The sequence below is a fragment of the Strix aluco genome, chromosome 22, assembly GCF_031877795.1.
Source record: "Strix aluco isolate bStrAlu1 chromosome 22, bStrAlu1.hap1, whole genome shotgun sequence".
NCBI lineage: Eukaryota > Metazoa > Chordata > Aves > Strigiformes > Strigidae > Strix > Strix aluco.
In genome coordinates, this window is record NC_133952.1 from 9,844,724 (window position 1) to 9,849,249 (window position 4,526).

The window sequence follows — 4,526 nt, forward strand, 5'->3', positions numbered from 1 at the left end:
GTGCGTCCTTCCCCTGCTGACAGCGGGGAGCAATAAAAAGTTGTGAAATAGAGGTGGGAGTGCGATGCTGGCTCCAAATCGCTTCCTGCTGGAAAACAATTGCCTCTTCATCCTCTCCTATCACAGCTGACAGCCCCAAAGGGCAGCGAACATCTCCCTGTCGAGGAGAAATGAGGGGTGAAAAGGCCTCTTCCTTTCCCCCAGCCCCTGTGCCACAATGCCATGATGTGGAGGGGAGCAACGGGCATCGGCTGCCCATCTTCAGGTCTCCCGTCACACCGACCGTGGTCCTGTCCCCGTGGCAGAGGTCTGGGACATGACTCTGGTGGCTCTCAGCCCCGTGAAGGCGTTACTGCACAGGAAGGCGGGTGCACGGGGATCAAACACGCACCGATCCTTTCCCAACACCCAACCTTGGGTACACCCCGTCACCCTGGCAGGACAAAACGGTACCCGGGCAGCGGGATCTTGCCGGGGGACACGATGGCACCGTTCCCCTCCTGCAGCACACGCCGGGCAGGGACAAAATCATCAGCAACAGGCGGAAACAAAGTGACTACCAGCACCCAGCCCCGCGCCCGACCTGCTCAGCCTTTCTGCGGCGAGTTTTCTAAGGAACTACTGGCTAGAACTCTCTCTTTAATAAACAAATCCATGAAAATAAATTAAAAACAAAAACTGGAAAAAAGAGAAAAAGGTAAAACGTTATCACTATTAACAACGCACATCAAACTTCGCTCCTGTATAACATTCATAAATAATATATATTTACAGCTCTGTTGGTTTGCATTGTTTGTGCATTCGTGAGGGCACCGGGAAGCAAAGAAACCCAGAAAATCCAGGCGAGGTGGAGGCACGGGAGGTGAGGGATCGCCTGCTTGGCTCCCAGGTGTCTTCTGACCTGTTTTCTTTTTGAAAGGGGAAAAGGAAGTCTATACCCAGGCAAGTCTTGGAAAAGCAGCAGTGTAGGGAAATTCAAGTATTTCCTCCAGCACAGCCCAGATCTCAGCTGAAGGCACTCGAGCACGGTGACAGCGGAGGCGGCAGCCATTCGGCCACTGTTTTTCCCCCATTGAAGCTTCTCTTGCAATAAGGTCTCTGATCCTCTCGCCGTCCCGAATTCAGGTGGTCAGGAAGAGGTTTGGGAGCCACCAAAACCAGATGGTTTGCAATAAGGTCTCCTCCCTCCACCAATAACAATAACACAACCAAAACCAAAAAAAAAAAAAAAAAATTACTGGCAAGACCAGCAAATGAGACAGGGTCATTCAGATGGAGCCCAGGACAGCTGGGTTGGATGGTGGCCACCAGCACTTGGAAGATCAGGTCTCCAGCCCAGCTTCGGGACAGGATGTGCGTGTTCCCGACGATCCCTGCTCAGTGCTACGGTGGTGAGGAAGCCTGGTCTTCTTTGCTTCTTACGGCCAGGAGATGCCTGGAGCTGTTATGTGCCAGGGTCCCGGGCCAAACCGTGCAGGTGGGGTCTCTGCCATCTCCTAGGGCAGGTGAGTGCCTCGCAGCCAGGGGTGGTTGAAAATGTCCTCCAAAGATGGTCTGTCCGAAGGCCACGAGGACAAACACCACCTGATGAGATCCTGGCACTCTGGGGAGAGAAACCAGACACCGCCGGTCAGAGAAGGCTCCTGTGCACCTTCCACCCCCGTCCGCAGTGCCCAGGACATGCTGGGTGTGCTCAGAGCTACCCCCAAACCTCCCGATCCAGGAGCTGTGTTGGAGGAGAGTAGGATGGCAGGACACGTACCACCTCCCCCAGATAACCCCGGGAGATCACCCTCCTCACGTACCACCTCCCCCAGCTAACCCCGGGAGATCACCCTCCTCCACAGCCGTAAGAGCGGGGATACTCGTGCACCCGGTGCCATCTCCCAAACCCGTTGCCCGCCACGAAGTCGGGGACCCACCGAGGGAGATCGGCTGGTAGAAGAAGAGCTGGCCCCTGACGATGTCCTGATCCTGCTCGAAGGGGACGTCCCCGCAGACCATGTCATAGAGCAGGATGCCCAGGGACCAGACTGTTGCTGAACGCCCATGGTAGCGGTGGTAGAGGACCCACTCCGGCGGGCTGTACGCTTGTGTTCCTACGGGAGACAGGCGGAGCTCGTCAGGCGGATGCTGCCCGCTCCCGGATCCTCACCCGAGCGTCCTTGGGGACACGGGGGCTGCACCGGGGATGATGACACACAGTGTGACCTGCCACCCCCTCGCCAACACGGGACTCTTGTTTACAAACTTTGGGTTGTAAAAAAAAGCCACCGGTGCCGGAAGAGGGCAGCATGGGCCCGGGGAAGGCCTGACCGTTATGTGCGGGGGAGGGGGGGGGGGGGGGGGGGGGCGGGGGAAGGAGAAAATAAGGAAAAAAACCCCACAGGTGGGAAAACCCCACGCCTTTCCACCCTGCCTTAGCCAAAAAAAAATATTTAAAAAACGCCAAGGCAAACAAGGGGAGTGGAGCAGCCCAAGCCCTTCCACGCCTGCAATCCAAACCGGCCAGCATACGGGTTTTGCAACCCCCCCCACCCCGCTACCCCCACGGGTGTTTGTTTCTGTCAGGCTGGATCCCCCCACCCCAGCCCCGGGCAGGTGGGTGGCAGCGGCTGGGAGCCGGCTCCCGTTTCACAACATGCGCCCCGCGCCAAAAACAACTTGGCAGCCGGCTGAGTAATTAATTCCCCCCCCCTCCAAAGGGGGAACCGGTGCCCGGTCAGGCTGGGCCGTGCAGTGCCGGGAGCATCCCCCCGGCTGTGGGCTCACCGGCAAATGTCGTGTAGACCGTGTCCTGGAGGAAGGTGCCACAGCCGAAGTCGATGAGCTTGAGCTCACTGCTGGCGAGGTCGATGATGATGTTCTCCGCCTTGATGTCCCGGTGCAGGACACCGCAGGCGTTGCAGTGCCGCACGGCCTCCAGTACCTGCCGGAACAGCCCCCGCGCCACCTCCTCCGACAAGGATCCCCTCTCGGTGATGAAATCGAAGAGATCCTGCACGAGCTCCGGACGCTCCAGCACCAGCACGAAGCCGTCCGGCAGCTCGAACCAGTCGAGGAGGCGGATGACGCCGCGGAAGCCGGAGGAGCCCACCGCGTTCAGCAACACGATCTCCATCGGCGCTCGAGTGCCGCTGGGCTGCAGGGGGACCAGCCGGGATGCTCCAGTGCCCCCCTGCCTGACCCCACCAGTGCCCGGGCATCCCCCCTGCCAAGAGGATGCCCCAGTGCCCCCCGTTGCTAGGGAACCGCTGCTCGGGTGCGCCCCTACTCAGCCCCATCAGTTCTGTGCACCCCTCCACCCGGGATGCTCCGCTGCCCCTTGTTCAGCCCCACCGGTGCCTGGGGATCCCCCCTGCCAAGGGGATGTTCCTGTGCCCCCCGCCCGGCCCCCCCGGGACTGGGCAGCCCCTCACCCGGGATGCTCCGCGTCCCCCAGTGACTCCACGCCCGCTCCCCCCGCTGTGTCCCGGTTTCCACCCTCTCGGGCCTCGCCTTATCCCCCACCCCGTAATGCCCCGGCTTCTCCCGGTAGCCCCGGTCACTCACCAGCAAACCCCACGCTGTGACATGTGCCCGGGGCACATGTTTGATGGCCACCTGCAAGCCAAGGGGAGCGACAGGCTGAGCCTCCTCCTCCTCCTCCTCCTCCCCTCCGCCCCGCCGCTGTCCCCGCCACTTACCGGGGTGCCATCGGAGAGGCGGATGCCCGAGTACACCGAGCCGTAGCCGCCGCTCCCCAGTAGCTGGCCCACCTGGTACAGCTCCTCCAGCCGCCCCTTCTCCTTCCCTGCGGGCCGGACCGGGCCGTCACCGCCCCGTCCCAGCCGCCCCCTCGCCCCCCGCCGAACCGGGCCCAGCCAAACCGGCCCGTCCCGCTCTGACCTGGCGCTGCTTTGGCCGCGTGTAGCTCCGCGCCGCTCCCGGGATGTCGATAGGCCGGCGAGGGGATCTTCGGGAGAGGCACCCCGACCCCCTCGCCCGATTCCGGGGCCAGGCTCGGCACCTCCCGAATCGGACCGGGCACCGGTGGCTCTGTGCCGGCACTCGGGCTGCCGAGTGGCTGCGGGCGGACTGGGGAGCCCGGGGAGAAGGAGGAGGAGGAGACGGAGGCGGGGTGGGGCGGGGAGGGAGCGGCCTCGGCACAGCAGCCCCCCACCGGCCCCGGGGGGAGCGGCGACCGGGGCTGGGCCGGGCAGAGCCGGGGGGCGGCGCTGCCGCGCCAGGCCCAGCCGTGCCGGCCCATCCAGCGGCGCCACCGCCAATAGGGCGAGAGCCGCGGGGCGGGGACGAGGCGGCGGGGCCCGGCGCGGCGGGAAGGGGAAGGGGCCAGAGGCGCGCGGGGGGGGTCGGGGGCGAGAAACGCCGGGAGAGCCAAACTGCTGCTGCCGGCCATCGCTCGTCCGCTGCCCGACTGCCTGGCTGTGGCCCCGTTGCCCAGGGAGCCCCGACGCATTCCGCGGTTGCCACGGCTCGCACAATGCAAACCGGGCGGGGCGCGGGGGGGGGCGGGGGGCAGGGGG

General features: G+C 63.5%; 1 pseudogene; it reads right to left on the bottom strand.

The window, feature by feature from the left end:
• Window positions 1-206: 206 nt before the first annotated feature.
• Window positions 207-4,249, bottom strand: LOC141933398 (serine/threonine-protein kinase pim-1-like; annotated as a pseudogene).
• Between the last annotated feature and the right edge of the window lie 277 nt (window positions 4,250-4,526).